Genomic DNA, 20,725 nt, shown 5'->3' with positions numbered 1-20,725 from the left:
CCAACTTTATCTTAACAAACAAACAAACCTGTCACAGGTTCAAGGCTCAACTTGGTGTTTTGAACTGCATCTTACCTGAAAAAATACAAACAAAATTAGTATGCCTAAAGAAATGAGAGGATCAAAGGAGAAATATCTTGACTTTATAAGTCATAATTGTTTAAAATACCTCTGAAAAGTCTTAAATTAAGCAGCCTTGTATTTAAGTCTTTTAATTATGGTAGAGTTAGGGTAAATATCTCGTTACTGTTGAAGAAATTTGATAATCATGCTCCGTGCCGCTCTGTTAGCGACAAAAAAGTCCGGTCGCATCAAACAAAAACAAAAAGCTTCAGTCGTTAGCTACTGATCTTCGCTTTACACCGCACTGTCACCTCTAGAACAATCGAACGCAATCCGAGCCTTTCCACCTCTTTTACGGGGACCCTTGCCTCTTCAGCAATAAGACCTCTAATCGCAAATCACTTGAGCATTGAGGATATGGACTGCTAAACGGGCCTTGGTCCGGTCGGCGTCGGGTTACGTCCCATGGGTATCGATTGCCACCTGCGCGTATCTGGTAACGTTACGGCTTAAGGCGATTAGAGTCCTCAATCCGCGCCAAATGGGCATTTTGTAAAGCCTACTCCTCTTTTACTGCTGAATAGAAATAGTTGAAAAAAATATATGTTATACAACAGTTCAAGGACTACATTTGTGACGTTTGAATTTTCGCTACGTCTCTTTGTTTTGGATTAAAAAAATAAATACGGGACATCGATTTTTTACTTAAATTCCCTACTCCTCCAAAACGGCTATGTTAATTTAAAAGATTTTTACACGAATAGATTAGGAATTCTTTAATCTTTAAATGACACGTTGCGTTTTTCAATCGAACATTACTTTCATTCATAAATTTTACTTTTGATAAATTCCGAACATTTTGCTGTTGAGGGGGCCTTCGCGGGGTGCGGGCGGCAGTCGCACAGATTAGAGAGTATGTCTAAAGACAGATAGGAAACGGCCCTAGTATTGGTTAAACGATAAACAAACTGGTACCGAGCTAGATTGTCCAGTAGGTGGCGCTGAATACAATATGGCGTCTGCCGCCCACAGATTAAATATACCTGTCATACTTTTTTAAGATCCGTTCCTTTTCATGTATTGCGGTTAAAAATAAAACTATTGAAGTATCAAACGAAACTTTATTGATGAAATATAACATGAAATATCTTGTTTACGAAAATCAATAAGCTTTAAAACTATTGGATTTTAAAAGATTACAGTTACTATTGTGATTACAGTACATTGTTTTAGTTTTTACATAATGTACTCACGGCTTGACATTTGTATGTAACTCATACAAAATAAGTTGCGTTATGACTTATAGTAAAATAGTTTAATGTTCTCCATAAATTCACACGTTCACTCTCACTTTGGTTCTGTCCAATCCAATAGCCACTGTAAGCAGGCCAGATCTACACGTTTCTCACCACCTGTAAAATATAATAATATGAAGTATTTGTAAATATAGAGCAAAAAGATGCACATGTCACCGTAAGACTGTAATCTCCTACTTCATCTATATTCCACACTAATATTATATAGAGTACAGCAGATAAACAAGTGATCTGTCTTATCTACCATACCTACTTACTGTCTGTTTTGTTTCTAGATTTGCACTATTTTGTTAAATAAAATTAATTTACCTTGTCAAATGTGTACTTGTCAATCAATTACATGTACATTCACAGAATCTGGATTCCACCATTTGTAATTAAATAATTAACTTTTAGGTCTTTTTATTTGATCCTAGTCGAAAAGCCTCAGAGGATAGGGTTAGAATCATTTTGAGGGTGTTTTAAATTTTAAAGGTACTTACCAAATGTACTAATCAACAGAAGTTGTTTTAATTGTTATCTGGGTAATTCATCCAATACAAATCTTCCTAATTTAATGCATTTATGTCATGGCTTAACCTGCAAATGAAATGAGTTCATCGTTTGTAATCGAGCATTCTTGGTCTGGTTTTATTGCTTATGTAGGTTTCTTCTAAACTTATTTGAACAGGAAGTAAAGGTTGGTTCATCTGGATTTCAAGTAACAGTGGGTTCTGGGGAAAATTCCCAGGGGCATGGCCCTATGCCACCCGCCGCGTCGCAGGTTGCGGATAGCGAATCGGTCTCCAGATATGGAGGCTAGCTGCTTTGGCAGTCGCGGACAATTGGGCGATCTATCTCGAGGGGTGCTGGGAAATACTCGTGGCGAGGATTTTTCTATAAAAAGGCACGAAACCCAATGACGGAGGATGACAGTGGCGAGCAGGAGCCGCCACTCAAATCAAAGCTCTGACCCGGGGAGACCTACCTCGTTAGCCCTGGAACGGCAATTGGTCTAGGAGATACATACTCCGAAAATAAAGTAACCGCTGCCTTGTGGAAAGATGTTGGTTCATCAAAGGCTAGGGCGTCACCCCGATATCCTGATGTGTAGTGCCTTGGGAAAGCACTGCACTATTCTCCCAACTACTAAAAATGAGAATGAGTACTAATAATGAGAATGTTTTGCCTTGCGAACCGGTTAGCACCCGGCGCTTGCAGGTACCCGGGCCTGCAAGTGAGAAATTGGTTACCGAAGACTGTAAGAGGGTGGGTACCCAGGCCCCCTTACCAGTAAATGCTACTGGTCTAAAAGAAAGCCACAAGGAGCTAGTACAGCGAGTCTTCCACCCTGGCCTATTCCTGGCCAGACCCAGAAGTGTATCCCTGAGCTCCATAGCAGATACTCAAAGCCAGATTACCATCTCCAACAATGAGGATACCGAATCCGAAAACTCGAATCCCCCCAAGTGGCAGAGAGTTCCAGTGCTACACAATGCCAAAAAAAGAAAAGCGGTTTCTTCACCATCGCCAGAAAGAATTATAGTCACAAATCAATTCAGCTCGCTTCCTGTAGACCCAGAGGAAAATAACGAAAGTGAAAACCCTCCCAAGATCTCGAAACCACCTCCTATAATCCTTTATGGAATTGAAGATCTCTCTAAGCTCACTGAGCTACTAGAAAATGTTGCCAGCAAAAGCGACTTTATATACAAAATAATTAACAAAAACCAACTTCGCTTGAATTGTGCTGATGTAGAAGTATATAAATCCATATTAAATGTTATCCGAGAGAAAGGACTCATTGGACACACATTCAACAGAAAAGACACCAGACCTTTTAGAGTTGTTATTAAGAATCTTCATCACTCAACGCCTATTAGCAGTATAATAGAAGCTCTTGAAGAAACAGGAAACACAGTTATTGGAGAGATAATAAATGCAAAATATGGACCTGAAAAGAAACCCACCTCCACATTTTTTGCTACCCTACAACAAAACCCCAACAACGAAGCCGTTAGGAGCATCAAATACATTAATCATCAATCAGTTGTCATAGAACAACCACGAAAACGAAACACAATTATTCAGTGCCAAAAATGCCAGCAATATGGACACTCCAAAAACTATTGTATGCGACCATACCGCTGCGTAAAATGTGCTCAAGGACATAGAACAGCAGACTGTCCTAAAACCGATCGGAATACTCCTGCAAAATGCGCCCTATGCTTTGGTGCACATCCAGCCAACTTCAAGGGTTGCGAGGTATACAAGGAAATACTATCCAGGAAGTCAAACAAACAGGCACACATAAAGGCTAGAGGAAGAATAATACAATCGGAAAACACAGATAACCAGCAAGTGTTAGTAAATCGGACACTTGGTGCTAAAACCGACAGAAAGCAAAAAACACAACCTCAAGAACTAACAGACAGCAACAAAAATGAGAGAGTAAGTTACGCAGATGCATTGAGAAGGAATAAGAACGAAGAAACAACAACATCAAATAAAATCGAAGAAATGCTCCTCAAACAAGCAGAAAAGTTTGACATCATATTACAACAAATGAGCACGTTAATTAACCTCATAACAACCTTGGTAGCTAAAATTTCACAATGACTTCGTTAAAGATGGCTGCGTGGAACCTAGACGGGCTATCTCCAAACTTAGCTGAGGTAGAGGTTCTTTTACATTCACACAACATAGACATCTTACTGGTGTCTGAATCCCACTTAACTGATAAAAGTAGTATCCGTATACAGAATTATAACATTTACACTACAAACCATCCAGACGGCACAGCACATGCAGGTGCTGCCCTAATTATAAAGTCAAATATTAAACATTATGAATTGCCACAATTTAAAAAACCACATATACAAGCAGCATCGGTTGCAGTGGATGACCAGGATGGAACATTTAATGTGGCAGCCATATACTGCCCCCCCAAACATACTATAAAGGAAGAGCTTTATAATGAACTGTTCAACACACTTGGAAAGCGCTTTATAGCTGGTGGTGACTGGAATGCAAAACATGTACACTGGGCCTCTAGACTCACCAGCACGAGAGGAAGAGAGCTCAAGAAATCTATAGACAAGAACAACTTGACTGTAATCTCGCCCACTGAACCGACCAATTGGCCGACTGACCCTAATCGCCTTCCTGACGTCATAGACTTCTTCATCGTCAAAGGGCTATCAAGATTCTCTCATGACATACAAACTTGTTTGGACTCTAACACTAATCACGTTCCGGTAATCCTGACTATCGGCAATACAGTTCTAAACATAGAACATAAAGCAAAACTCTACAACAAGCGTACCGACTGGAACTCTTATCGGGAATTGGTTCACGAAAAACTGGATATGAAAATAGATCTGAAAACCAAATCAGATGTTGATAATGCTGTTCGTAAAATAACATCAGTCATTCAGGAATGTTGTTGGTTATCCACGCCTGAAGATTCAAACAGACATCCACAGAGTAAAACGTACTCTGATTTGATAAGGCAGAAGATACTTGAAAAAAGAAGGCTACGTCGAGTATGGCACACTAGTAGACATCCAAGCGACAAAAAGAAGTTAAACAGAGCCATTCGAGAACTTAAGACACTCATAAAAGACGCTAACGATGCTGCACTGGATAAGTACTTGGAGGGCCTGTCAGCCACGAAAACGACCAATTATTCACTATGGAAAGCATGCAAAAACATTGATAAACCGAAACATCAAAAACCACCTTTACGAACAAGTGACGGTCAGTGGATAAGAACGACTCAGGATAAAGCGGAAACCTTCGCAAAACATCTCAGCCGAGTGTTCACGCCAAATGACGCTGTAATGAACATGGATGAAACTGAAATCGCATCAGTACTGAATCAAGATTTCCAACTTGATCTACCCCTGAGACTGGTGACACCAAGAGAAATACATAGAAACCTTAGGTCGCTCAAAAACAATAAAGCTCCGGGGTATGACCTCATAGACAAAAAGGTCCTACAAGAGTCCCCTCGTAAAGTGGCTGTGTACCTAACAATGGTATTTAACGCCATAATAAGGATTGGATACTTCCCAGACCTGTGGAAGGTATCGAGTATCATAATGATCCATAAACCTGGGAAACCTATTCACGAAGTCACATCATACAGACCAATCAGCCTCTTGCCGATCATGTCAAAGCTACTTGAAAAGTCTATACTTCAAAGAATGATGAAAGTGATAACGGAAAGATCAATAATCCCGGAACATCAATTTGGCTTCAGAGAAGAACACGCAACTATTGAACAGGTACATAGAGTGTGCAGAGTAATCAGATCTTCAATGGAGAAAAAAGAATACTGCTCATCTGTTTTTCTTGATATCCAACAAGCCTTCGATCGAGTCTGGCACAAAGGCCTATTGTGTAAGATCAAATCAATATTGCCACACACATTCTACGGAATCCTGAAATCGTATTTGTCTGACAGAATCTTTCAAGTGAATGAGAATGACTGCACCTCCAACTTCTATCAAATATCGGCAGGAGTCCCCCAGGGTTCTGTATTGGGACCAATCCTATACACCCTGTACACATACGACCTACCGCAGAGCCCAGAAGTCACCGTCGCAACCTTCGCTGATGACACGGCTTTACTGACATCCTCCAAATGTCCTATCGAAGCTTCTCGAATCCTGCAAAACATCCTGAATGAAGTTCAAAAATGGCTGGCCAAATGGAGAATAGCAGTCAGTGCATCCAAATCGGTGCACATAACCTTTACCCTCCGTAAAGGAGACTGTCCTGCAGTTACCCTAAACGGCGTCCAATTACCACACCAAGAAACTGTAAGATACCTGGGCATGTACTTGGACCGTAGACTTACGTGGAGTAAACATGTACAAACCAAACGAGACGAAATTAACCTAAAATACAAGGGTCTCTATTGGCTGCTGGGGCGGAATTCAAAACTATGTTTGGATAACAAGCTGCTCATATACAAAATGATTCTGAAGCCCATTTGGACCTACGGCATCCAGTTGTGGGGCTCTGCAAGTGCCTCTAACATCATGATAATTCAGAGAGTGCAAAACTACATCCTGAAACAAATATCGAATGCACCATGGTTTATAAGAACAACAGAGCTGCACGAGTTATTGAACGTGCCTATGGTGAAGCAAGAGATAGACACCCATGGAAACAGCTACAAGCTAAGACTGTCAAAGCACCCGAACCAGTTGGCTGGGCAGCTCACTATCCCAGAAACCATACGGCGGCTTAAGAAGCGGCGGGATATCTTCGACAATTAGTCTGAAAATAAACCTGAGATTAAGAAAAATAAAGGCCTGTTTCCGCTGGGAGCAGTGCTCTAAATGACGAAAAGAATCCACCCCATCTGCTTATAGTTTTTGAGGACTGATCGCATGATTAAACCATAAAACAAAAAAAAAAAAAAAAAAAAAGTAACAGTTGACAATAATGAGCAGCACCGGTGATTCCATAGCAAGCACTTTTATTGTAATTGCAGCTTAACACCTTACTATAAGTTCGAAGTTCGATATTAACCTGAAACAAATAGATACTTAGATTCACTGTAGAAAACACGTAACATTCACTGTGTCCTGCAATTTATGCCTGCAATGTACCTACGTGTATTGTATTTTGGGTCCAAACTCCAAAGTATGTTGTTACTCCGTGAAACGATCCATATTTAGTTTCCATTGATTTAAATGGAGTTATGAATGATGTTGTAATGAAGATTTAATCCTTTGTGTGGTTCAATACTTGATAAAACATGATGTTGCTACAAGCTGCAATAACCACCTTTCTCGAGTGGATATCTTACTTGAGAGAGAAATTCCTTCTTAAACAAACATCAATCCAACAGGCAATCCATGCACATGTAGTTCTTATTAATAATGATTGAGAAATTATTGATTTTAATTAGATAAAATTCGTTTAAAGACAAACACGTTTTTTCGATGAAAATTTTTGACGTTTATTTTTTTTAATAATGTCACAGTTGTAGACTTGAGACGGAACTAAAGTGATTAAAGTGAAAATTACGACTTTGAATTAATATACTTTTATATAGGTAATCATTTAATTTATAGAATGCAAATAGATTCAATAAAATAATTTATAAATAAAAGTTGAGTTGTAATTCGAAAATGTTTACTAGCTTGATTCCAGACACGCAAAAGACCATTGTCGCATACAAACGACAACTATAAAAAAAGTCACTTCCTCTCGGAACTGTCAAAAAAATTCACTCTCTATGGAGCTGTCAAACTCTATGGCGTTTCCACCCCGTGGGCAGTCGGCCGCTGGCCTTCAGACGGGGAGGTTGTGTCACTCGCTGCAAACTGACATTAGCGATCAAAATGAATTTTTTCTTTGGCTGAGTTGCACCACCTGACGTGACCTAACTTTGACCGTAGCTTTGGCGATAACCGGTGTTTTTTGTATGGAGTTAGACAGACTTTTGACGCTTGTCAAAGTTGAAGTAAGATGGTGCAACCCAGCTTTCGTTCGACAATAGATTTTATGTCAGAATTGTTCATAGAGTACGTGCAGTCAGACGATACAATTGAATTATGACGCGCTCAGACGCTATTTTCTACCTGAATAGAATCTATTAGTGTAAAAAAACTATAATTGACTCCAAAACAACTGCACTAGATAAATACAAGTAGAAAAATTATTACGTTATTTATTTACTAGGCCTTTGCAATTAGTATCCAAATTAGGAGCTAGTCAGAATCTGTAACTTAATCGATTTACGTGAAGAAAACAATTTATATTTTCAATGTGTTTCTTCGCGAAAATACCACAATTAAAAATAACACCTGTAACGCCCCTGGGTCTGCGGGTGTCTATGGGCGACGGTAATCATTTACCAACAGGTGATCCGTTTGCTCGTTTGCCTCCTGTCACATTCAAAAATTAAGATAAAGCATTTGCTTTTTTACGCCATAGACAATACTAGGTACTAATGCGTTCCAATAGGGATGATGACTGGGTAATGAAATCGAAATTCTATTTAGTCCGTCAGATAATTAGAAAATATTAGACTCATATTTTTTAATTTTTTCCATAATCGAATAATTACAGTATTATATTATTGAGTTGAAATCTCGCGTGACGTCACATTTGAGTAAAACTTCTACTCAAGCGTGGCGTATCGCGCCATTTCAACTCGATGTAGCACTGTTATTATTTAATTATGAAAGAAAATAAAAAATATGAGTCTAATATTTTCTAATTATCTGTCTGACGGACAAATAATTGAAATTTTGTCATCTAGCCTAGTTGTCGTCAGGAAGTTGGTCTAACTAATTCAGCTTGCAAGATTCCACCCGAACAAACATTTATGTAATTACCTACATACATCATAAATTGCAAGCTAAATAAAAGCTTGTAATAAAGTCGGGTTTGTTCAAATTTCGAGAACGACTGAACCGACAAAAGCATTAGAAAATTTACGAAAAATAAAATAAAATTTTATCCCGTACAAAATGTTCATGGATTTTGTTATTTTTATTAAATACCTTTACGCCTGAGTTAAATGACACCGACATCAAGGTTCACCAATTTAAGTTTAAAATAATAGGCAGTAATGTATGAAGAAAGAGCTTCTATTCTGTATCTACCTATGCCCGTGTAATTTTGATCGGTGTCAAATCGGAGTTTTTGGTGCGGGGTACGCGGGTGTTGCTCGCGGCGTGAAGGTCAAACGCCCAAGGTCATTGAGGACTCTAATCGCCTTAAGGTCCACTTTTGCAACGAATACACGTACCGAGTCGACACCTCTCGTTTTCTTTTTGCTGGAAAGTTTAGGAAGGACATCCCGCAAAAACTAAGCCACAGAGCGGACGAGGAGGGTAATTAGGAGTACTTTTTAGGTACAAAAAAATAATTTACAGTTTGTCGCCGTAACGATTAAATACTCTTAAATAACGTTTAACGAGTATAGTACCTACAAATAACATGAAAAGGGCAAATGGCTGGTGTTTAAATATTAATGCATCACCTAGTTTCCGCGCTGAAATACAGTCAATTGACCTGCATAGCATATTTTATGCATTAACTAACAAGTACTCCAACTTTAATTGGCGTAGCGTAGGCAAACGGCTTGCATTCTAAAACCTCTTCAGGAATACACCGCAACATTAATTGAGTGCACGTGTGTTTGCCGGCAAAACGCTTGCAGGCGCCGCAAGCAAATTGTGTTAGAAGTACAAACAAGCTTTAATGTAGTTACTTGTTTGGTGATAACTGGTCAAATAAACGTACTGGACAGGGCATTTAACTATTATTAATGTTTTAATTTACCATAAAAGTAAACTGGTTAAGTATTTGTTTCCAAAAAACAAATCGACTTTTAAGTAAAATATTATTACATTCAATCAACGTACTTTCTTTTTGATATACTTAGCCAGTCTGTTACTCGAATTAACTATCAGACGGCGTATTTAGTAGATAATAAAAACATTCCCAATTTCTTAATACCAGCGGGATGCCAATAAAGATGCTGGTTAGTCCGTGCGTAGCATCACTAGCCCAATTTTTTTGAAGATCGATACTTTTGTTAGGTCTACTTACGTAAAGGGCGCCGGCCTACTGGAATACATGTCGATCGATGCATTGTGAAAGTTTCATTAAACTGCAATGGCGTCCGAGACGGCGGAGTTTAAGACTCTAGCACACTGAATTATGGTAATTTTAACTGGATTTCAGGTTTTATACTCTAAGTTTACTTAAAACAAGACATACATAAACAAACCGCGTTAAATCTTTACGATATCAATTAGAATTTCAAAACGATCTAAAACACAAAGGTTTACGAGGGACGCGACACATCGCTGAAGTCTGTCCAGTTAATGAAAAAGCTCCTTATTCTTGAGGAAAGCCAGTAATTGGGTCAGGTCATGCGTTTAGACTTCACCACGGGTTTATGATCCAATCTATTGGGATTTATTAACTGTATCCAGTACGTAAACGTTGTCATTTACATTTAGTAGAAAGTTAGTGCCCTTAAACACTAAGGTCTTACTCAACGTGAACTTAAATCACAACGAATGATTTGACATTTCAGGAAGCTAGAGAACTCTGCCTCCTGAAAATCCCAGATGGTAATTTTATTTTCTAGAGCCACTAAAATATCACTCATCTAGAAACAATGAACGCCGTGGAAAGTCCGAGTAATAGGTATAACTTAAAGTATAGAGTCACAGGTTTTAAGTATAATGTAGGTACTTATTTTGTGGTATAACCAGGAAGCCGGCAAACCAACACATCATAAAACGCACGTGGTAGGATTAAAGAGCATAGTGAGGAGTTACAGTAATGTATGTTTATAAACACGCCCCTATAGGACCTGAAATAGAACATCTTAAAGGTTCAAAACGGTGCTCGACGGGTTTAATTCATAAACTCATAAGACTTGAAGCTGTTGACCAAAATAGCCCAAATTAGATCATCTTCATTGCCACTATAAGGAGCGCTTGGGTATCGTGTACCGTTTCTAATATTGCTGGTCTCAGATAGTTATTAGTTCAGGTCTAATTGGAATATGAACATAATAAAGTGATCATACGTCTTAAAGGTTTCAATGATCATCATATTATCATTTCGGCCTCAGGACGTACACGGACCACGACTGAACTGAATGAACTATGACTTCTTAAATGATTTCTAGATTGGCCGATCGGTAGCGAATTCTTGTACCATAGTGTAATCAAACTGAATAGATAAGTAAGATAGACTTAGCAATAGTAAAGATTTTTCCCTTAGCAATGTAAAAACAAACATATTAAGTATTATTACTTTCTAAAATAATAAACACTTTTTCATGGACGTAAGAAGATCAATATCTATTCAAAGTTCCTGATAATAATACTGATTGAGCATCGAATAGATATTGCCGATGATGCTACTAACTACGATTAATTACTGCCACGGTCCATTATCCGCAAATTGATCAATTTTCGCCGCGCAGCCATAACTTCGTCTGACACCTAGGAACATAATACACAGGAGTATAGAAGGCTTCGGACTCTACAAGCTCCGAGCTTTAGTCGATTTAATTTATTTAACCCGGCGTCAATGACGCTGGGTCATATTGACCCGAGGCATTTTCAAACGTTCATAATTTTTTTTTGCGTCCATTTTGTGGTTCAAGCGTTCGTATAGCTGGAGATACAACCTCCCTAAGTCCATTCCGTTAGTTAGCTCAGTGTGACTCCGCTTGCATAACGAGATACACAGGCTTCAAATTAAAACGGGTCATTATGACCCGGCGTCATCGGTGGCGCGGTGATTTTGTGGCTTACTTTTATTCGCTTATTTTGTGTTTAGTGCTAGTTTATGTTGTTCTTTTTTTAAGTTTTTAGTCAAAATGTCTGTTAAATGACCCAGCAAGAATAAAACGTTGCTAGAAGAGTCGGATTCCGAAAGTGAAGAATTTCAGACTGTAATAGCCAGAACGTTAAAATGACAACAAAAGTGAAAAGACGCAAGTGATGTGGACTCAGTCTTTGAATAATCTCGACCTTGCATTAGTACGACGCCGGCAAGTGCGTCATGCCGCATTTACATGTCCAGACCATTTGATTACATACTGCACCAGTTGCAGCAGTTCCATGGCTCTGAATGATGAAGTAGAAGACTTATCTCATTGTATCTGCATAAAAAAAGTTGATTTTTATCTCTTTTTCACTATTTAACATTGTTAATTCCTATTAATACTAAAAATCTTTATCAAAAACCAAAAATATAGACTCATTGTGTTTCTATACACGATTTTTTCATGTTTTGTTTAAAAATTTTCAAAAAAATGATTTATGTAATGTATTCGTTTTATTTTTGTTTTATTAGCTCAGTAATGAACCCTATATACATGGACAGTAATTAAAATTAAGATTACTTGTTCAATTTCCTAAAAAGTGATCGATGAAATTAGGGTCAATATGACCCGAGGTCATCGTCTTTGAAATTATTTTCACGTCATTGGCGCCGGGTTAAAGCACCTCCAGCTATAAATCTTCTTTATAAGAATACGTTATATAATTTTTTTGTCTTATCAACTTTTTAATTACTCTATCCAATAAGTTTCAATTTGAAGGAAGTTCTTAATTTAGACTATTATATTTGCAGAATTGCGACTACCCCTACCTCTTAAGATCTCCTCGTGCAAATATAATATTTGCACGAGGAGATCTTAAGGGGTAATGTTTTAGAATGTTCAAACAGGATTGAGACATGGTAACCTAGCTACATAATAAAATACAGATAATGACTATGATTCTTTACAGAATCTTCTGCACTTTTCTAAATTGTCGACACACCTAGCAAAGCGATGTCTCACGTCGATTAGAGCACTTTGTCGGATTTTGTAGATCACTCGTGTTATGTAATGTTTTCACACGGTTTATGGACTACATTTTCCAGAATTGTTATATTTTTTTTACGTCAGAAATAATAACTTTTATGTTCTTCTTCTTTAATGTTTTGTAAAAACACCTGAGATTGATCGATGAGGAAGATGAGAATTTAATTGTAGCAACACTGCCATCTTGCCCTCTGAATTCACCGAACGGTTTCTTTTTTAGACAGTGTGAAAAAAACCCAAAGACTCTCCGAGTCAAGAGAGTTTCAATCTCTTACCACCAGGTTAAAGTGTTATCTCAAGCTGGTCAACACTAGGTCATTCGTACCACCATTAAACAGCTCTTAGATGACTAAGCTTATGTGTAGAGATATATCGCTTTCTTAACTCTTAACTAAAGACACATTGACCTTAATTGCAAGCGACATTATCTGCTGCAACGAAAGTGGACGCATCATCAAACGTCAACCGCGAATCAAGCAAATGGAAATATGGATTGTAGTCAGACTGTACGAACCACATATTATTATTGTATCTACATCTAATATTGTAAATTCAGAAAGTTTGATGCAATAATATAGTTTAAAAAACACAAAATAGAAACAGGCTTTCTTGGAAGCGTTATTGGATTCATAAGAATGTTAATTTGCATTTAAATTCGCAAAAAAAGTGCTAATTCTGTCGCGAATAATATAGCGATACCACGTTTTCTGACATTGAACTTAAACATTTGGTTGGTGAAATGGTGACTAATTAATGCCGAGTAGGTAAATGCATGCCTATCAATATAGGGGCGCAATCAAGTTTAACTCCGACGTAAATTTTGATTGATTAAACCCGCAAATCTGACTCATTCATAAACTTATCAGCTTCGAATTACGCTTCAGCCATAACACTATTCAATGCGGTTACACAACCACGTTTCTCGTACTTTGACATAATTCGCTCAAGGCCGCGTATTGTTTACCAGCGTGCCAGTGACATGACATAGACCTTGTGGAGAAATGACGTGCACTGTGTCACTGGCAGTACAGTCCTCAAACGTTTAATGATTGTGTAACGATGCGTAATGGCCGCCAATCACTGCAGTCAATTGGAATGCGACGTTACTCGTACAAGTGGGATGTGGGGCACAGGGGGAAGGCTAGATTTTGTATTAACCGAATTTAAGAGTAGATGTACAGATCAAATTAAATGACCAAATTGAATTTCGGCGTTTCTTATTGGTCGATGATTACCTATAAGCTGTCATTTTACGGACTCTTATCATATACATTACTGCAGAAAACTTACTGTTATCTATATCTATACTTATAATAAATCTGTAGAGAGGTCAATTCTGTACATGAAATATATTTTCAAAAAAACTATCAGGGGGTGATTAGTGATCGATACTGATGCCAAAAATGCAATCAGTAAAATTTTTGTCTGTCTGTCTGTCTTTCTGTCTGTCTGTAATATGTTCCTTATAGAAACAAAAACTACTCGACGGATTTTAACGAAACTTGGTACACTTATTATTCATACTCCTGGGCAGGTTATAGTATACTTAGGAATTCCCACGGGAACGGGAATTAGCGGGAAAATCCTTTTGTATGAAAAAATCTAAACCGCGTAAGATAGATGAAGGGGGTAAAACGGGATCCACGCGTACGAAGTCGCGGGCGGCCGCTAGCATAAAAAGGGTTTAGCTACAATCTCAGTAGGCGAGGGTCTGTGGTTGTGGCTGGAAAATACCTTCCACACTCGTAAGCTACCTAATCCCCTGAATAATACATTATGTAATGTTTAGATAATGTGGTAAGATAAAGAGGAGCTTAGAGGTGTTTGACTCTTACTTCCTACAAATATGGTGGTACTAGGTTTTCCATTCTTGTAAGAAAACTAAATCAAGATTCAGGGCTGCATAAACTGCATTGAGGAAGTAATTTTCGAACACATTTTCAAACTTCAGTCGCTGTCTGCCTGAAAAACGTTTCGTGATGTTTCAAGTTAATTTTGAAAATGGAAACAAATAAAATAAGTCACATTTAATGAAATTAAACAATATATCAAATCCAACATCCGTGCTGAATGCAATTATCAGCTATCCAGTAATTACAACAAAGCAGAACCTGTGTAATAGATATTAATTAACGTCGCATGTACGTCAGCACGACAGCACTGTTTACGCTGAGCGTCAGTGATAGTAAACAAACAAGTGAATGCAGGAAGCTTGTTTGTTTTTCTGGTCCAGTGTCCGTTAAAAAGCAAGCAATTTCATTCCGTTCCATTTTTGGCGGATCCAATTTCTGGCCTAGGCGTAGGTTACCTACCTATGCTTTTTATGTTGATGCTCTCTTTTTCTTTTTTGACTGCACAGTGGCATCGATATTTACTTTTGGTGCAGCATTTGAGCATTCATCTACCACGCATATTATGAGACTATCGTGTTCTGGTAGCTAACACTTACAACTTTATTCAGCAAAACAGTTTATCAGAATTAATTTTAATTCAACTGAAAATCCTGTAAATTCCTTAAGGCTGTCATTCAACAGGATGGCTTAGGTATTCGATGCCACTGAAAAAATATGCGTTTTTTATCCCCAAATCAAGTCTAATATCGCTGAAGGAAACCTTTGCGTCGTTGTTAGGAGGACCTATTCAACGCAGACCAGAAATAATCACTAAGTATTTCTTCGTTGATTGAGCCTTATCTTCATTCAGCAATCTTTGCTTTTACTTGTTTGTGAAAATTATGGTGGACGTTATGATTGGCAGATTGATCTCGTCCGATCGAGCGTATGAAGCAATTATGTCGTTATTTTGAACTGGTGATCGCTAATGAACGATTAAAGTGGATTAATAGCCACTGAGATAATCTGCTCGGTAGCTGATCATAGTGTAGGTTTCGGTATTCATTTAAGTTTATGAGCGTGAATAATGTATAGGCCTAGCAGTATCTATAATAGGTAATTATTATAGGAAACACAACTGTTAACTCATTTTAACTGTGAATTTTAATTAAGTATTAATTAGTAACAGCACCACACACGCAATGCAACTACCTATCAAACATGACAAAAAAATGATGAAGGTGTGTTATTATGGTCTGCATGAGCTATAAAACACCCAACGCTACACGCTGCCTAAAATAGTAATCGCATTGGAAGAAATTGTGTTAGCTTTTTATATCCGAGTGCGATTAAAAAAACATAAAAGTCGACCATCGACAATCCTCGCACGTCGCGGGCTCAAAGGCAGCTTAGCAACAGTCTAAACCAGTCCTTACACACGTACGGGCCAATAAATTTAATTGCTAATCTGTGGGTGCACCAAAAAGACGCTGACTTGAGTTTGATTTCGTTTAATAAAATTTTGTGAACTAAACAAATTGAAAAGCTGTAGGTATTCGTTCGTAGAGTTAAGGTTTTTGTTAAAGCTCGTTGCTTCGTTTCCATAAAGTTTTATTGACTAGTAAGTCTATCAGAAAGTTTATGAAAGCACCACATTCTTGCGAACTTAGACAGTTAGATCCTAGACAGACATAAAAAGAATAACAACGACAGAACCGCAAACATCAAACGCCACTTCCCTTGAAACCTACTTCTAAGTTAGCCAACTTTACGTATGAAGACTTAGTTGGTACTTGGTACTATTGTAGGTAAACTAGAGTTAGAACGTGCTAAATGCAGTTCGCAACTGTGACAAGTTCCAACTTCTATAATGAAAATAGCAGAATATAGAGTTGGTATTTCAATGTTAAGTTTAAAATGAAGATAGCAATGTAATGGCGTCTATCGTTCTATTGGACGGCTCCAAAAGGTGGAACAAGATTGTAATTTATAAAGGCGATCTAAGATTGTGGGAAGTTGTGATCCTGATAATGGAAGAACTCAAGCAATGAAAGCTTTATCCGTGTCGTAAACATAAAGTTTATATTTACTTAACTCTTTCATAGCACTACATATTTCTATAGGTAATTTATCAGGTGTCGCATGATATCAGCAGAATCATCTTATGCTACATCCAACAGATCCTTCTAATTTACCAACTTTCCGTATGAAGCCTTGGGTAGATAGGTACCTACTTACTACAGCTCAACTATTGTGCGCTAGTTAGAAAATTTCCAGAAGATACACTGATGCAGTTTCCAAACTTTAACGAGCTCAAGGAAGTTTAGATTTGCCGTGAAACTGTTAACTTTTAAATTAATAGGTGTGGCTTGGATGTATGGCATTGGAAATAAAGATAAGAGGAAATAAATGTTTGTTTTTCCTAAACCTTTCATCTCCTCAATGTTGCAAAACATGTCCAGTTAGTACACTCCCAAAGCAGGATTCCAAAAGCGAAACTAGATTTTTTTAATTCCAGGACATCCTAGATTGTACGAAGAACTCTTGATCCTGATAAGCGCGAACTCAGCCTGCAAAAGTTTTATCTACGTCGTAAACAATCAAATGCTTAACTTCTTCAGTCCGCAGTAAAAAGATTACGTTCCGTCCTACTTTTGTGCTGGAAAGTCGAACAAAAGCTCTTGTGGATTTTAATAACAGCGCCATTTTAATAGCTGGAAAATACAACAAGGAAAAATAGTAGCTAGGTAAGCTACCTATTTTCTAAATGGGTAGCAGGACATTATAATAAATGGCTAAATGAGCTGTTAGTACCTACGTTTGTTACTGTTAGTAAACTACCATCAAAGAAAGACATAACACGCACATGTAGCTAATGATCTTGTTAGCGTAACGTTAGTTGCTACAAAAAGTATAGAGTTTCGTAAATCCAATTTTTTTTAACTCTTAATGATAGATCGCCCGGTGCTTTGTCCTGCTGGAAGCTCTTCTGGAAGGACTGGTCTTTTGTTCTAAACGTCCTGCCAGAAGATTATCGCAAGTCCTGCCCGCAGTACGCAATTTGTACGTGTTTGCTTGCTGGTCCTTCCAGCAGTACGGTGACCTTCAAATTTGAACTCATCCTCACCAGAAGTAGTAAACACTTGGTTAGTGTTTATTAAATAAAAAGTCATGTCGTAGAATCATTTTGTTTAACCAGTATTTTACTTTTCTTAATATATTATAAACTTGTTTATCTTCTTTCAACTTAACTAATAGGAACTATAATAAGGAACTTTAAATTAATTACTTTGGTACATCACTTTGTATTAGAAATTACACCTATCACTTACAAATACACTACAAATTAAAAACAAAAACAAGAAATAAATTATAAATGTTTGATTAGGCTGGAATACTTCACATTCATTATAATATTATCGCCAAAATGTTGCCGACTCCACGCCCGGCGCGTCAAAATGTGTAGCGCGAGCGCGAACGCGCTGCCCCCGTGTATACTCGTGCGCCATCGGGCTCCGACTAACGGTTAGTCGCGTTTTTCGATCTTGGGCACTATTGGGTGAAAGAGAGAGAAACACTCTATTTTTTCGTGTAAATTTGAAATTTCTACAATATATACTTACGAAACTGTGATCTTTTAATTTTGCGTCCTACCGGAAGTACTTTAAGTCCTGCTGGCAGGACTCCGGGCGATCTATCATTAACTATCATCCATCACCGGCACTCCTCAGTCCGTAACACAATTTCCTATTCTTTGTTTTACGTTTTAAACTCAGTGATTTCGGGGAGCATTGTCCCAAAACAGGTTTGTAACTCTGAAGGTCCGTAAAACATTAAAGTCTGGCGCATTCCTTTTTGTTAATGGATGCTGCCGCCGCACTCTGGCACAAGCCGACTGCACTGAACAATGAGGACTTTAATCTGGTTAATTGCTTTCAAAGGCTTATTAATTAATGTGGTTACTCCTCGAAAATGTTAAATTACGTAATGGATGGAGGCAGGTTTTTGATAAATCACTTTCGTGCACTTTGCTAGCACATTAGTATATGGAAAAAGGTATGGCAGAGAAGTGAGGGCACTTAATTTATTATCTAGGTAGGTAAGTATTATAGCTAAGTACAAAGTTAACGTTTATGCACTACGTTTTCTAATGTTCCTTTGTATGTTACACAGAAACAAGGCCACTCGACCTTCAACTAAAACAAATACCTAACTCTCTGAGGTATGAGCTACATTAGCTCAAGATCACTTGCATACAATAGGACATTGCAAACTTTAAATACCTAACACCTAAACACTCAACGCATCAAACTACGAGTAATAAATCTGTCTCTGACGTCGTACCAACATTTAAAACTGTTAGATACAGTTACTTCCCAAGAACCTTCGAATGCTATAAAATACATCATAAAGCCGATTTCATTTCATCCAGCTCCAGAAGACATTTGTGGAACAACATTAACTGGAGCCAAGTCTTTCTTAGGAAACATTATGAAAGCATTTACGGGCTTTTTACGACGAGAAAACCTTATTATATTACTTGCAAATAGCGGTATTAAAACGCATTTCAAAGGAACCCAAACGTTTAATCCAAATAGTAGGCAGTGTTGTTCTTGATACGGCAATTGCCATAATATACGGCATTCAGGCATCTTAGGCACCATAAATACGGTATACGGCAGCACTTTGATTACCGTATCAAAATATACGGCAATTGAGTAAAGTAGAGTTTTTAGAGATTTTCATGAGTTTTAGTAAACAAAAAATAAATATTTCGTCTAATGGAACGCAAAAACTTGTAAACCATAGATGAAGTAGAAGCGCCACGAAAAGAAACGCCAAAAATGCAACCATATCTCCGAGATTTTAATGTCTAAAATCGTTATTTCCTCATTTTGGTAGATTCTTCACTTTTATTCGGGTAGGTTCTTGGACTGAATTATTCAAAACCTTAAAAAGTGAAGAATAAAATAAGTAAGTTTAAAAGTAGTATACGCATAGTATAGCCTGACCAGGAACATAAAAACCCTCGCCATGTTGCGGAAAACTAATGGTACTAATTTCTTTTAATGGCAACAGTAACTGAAAACTTCATTGACATGTCACCTTGCATGTCAGTCTATTGTTGTCAAAGTGTAAACAAACTTTATTTTAAATGTGTGCAATTGATTTTGTGAATTAAATTGCTAAAATATTTTTATAGTCGTGAAAGAAAAGTGGTTCACAATGTGTTAATGTATTTGTCGAAGAGAAATACTAAGGGTTCGGACAATATTTTCATTGAATAATGTTTCCGACAAAGGTTGTCAAATTGACTGACATTTTTATCGTATAGTACAGTCCACTATGAAAATTAGCTGTAGTCTGTTTCAACTACCTATTTTAGTTTTTTGTCACTTTCTAAGTTTTGAATTTTATGGAATTGGGAAAGAAGTACCGAGTTTGAAGCGTTAATGAGCAAACATTGCAGTTGAATATTCAAGTTCTGAATTTGATTATTGATGAATAATAAAATAAATCCTACTAGCTAGATTGATGGTTTCATTTAATTTATTTAAACCAGGTTACCTTTAATAATATTTTTTCGTTAATTTATGAAAATATCAGATTAGCCCGTAATCCTGAATCCTGATACATAAATTTAGCCTATTAATTTAACACATGTACGACTGTACTCAGTGTTGCACTATCAAATGCAATTGACGCGCCTCTATGCCAGGGTTTTTATGTTCCTGGTCAGGCTATACATAATACATCACTTGTATTTTTTTAAATTTAAACCTTCCAAACAAACATTTTATACAATACGGCAATTTTCTTAGTTTTCCTTAAAAATCCGGCAATTTTAGAATTAGAATACGGCAACCCTAAAGGACAATGACCAAAAATGTATGGAGTGTGGTCCAAATGTCCACCACTAACGCGACCTATGTAGTAAAATAGTCTACTAAATACTGATTCATTATAACCAAACCGCAATCAAAAATATGCTGTCAGTAAAAAGTTATGACTGAATGAAAAGTCATGTTTTTAACCTATTCATCCAAAAAATGTTCTTGATATCATTCTATCCATCGCACATTTTGGATTAATCTATGCATGTTATGTCATGTCGCTTAGTGTGCCGTGTTAGATTATCGCTAAAAGAAAAAAAAAATAAGCTC

The 20,725-nt window shown here is 37.4% G+C and overlaps 1 long non-coding RNA gene across 1 annotated transcript; it reads right to left on the bottom strand.

Annotated features, from left to right (window-relative positions):
- Positions 1-1,170: 1,170 nt before the first annotated feature.
- On the bottom strand, positions 1,171-1,751 carry LOC135084293 (uncharacterized). The gene is made up of 2 exons (XR_010259809.1): positions 1,689-1,751; positions 1,171-1,475 (listed from the first exon to the last, which is right to left on the bottom strand). It is a non-coding gene; the product is annotated as an uncharacterized LOC135084293 (long non-coding RNA).
- Between the last annotated feature and the right edge of the window lie 18,974 nt (positions 1,752-20,725).

Source organism: Ostrinia nubilalis, chromosome 25 (assembly GCF_963855985.1).
Source record: "Ostrinia nubilalis chromosome 25, ilOstNubi1.1, whole genome shotgun sequence".
Lineage (NCBI taxonomy): Eukaryota > Metazoa > Arthropoda > Insecta > Lepidoptera > Crambidae > Ostrinia > Ostrinia nubilalis.
This window is presented reverse-complemented; position numbering and strand designations above follow the sequence as displayed.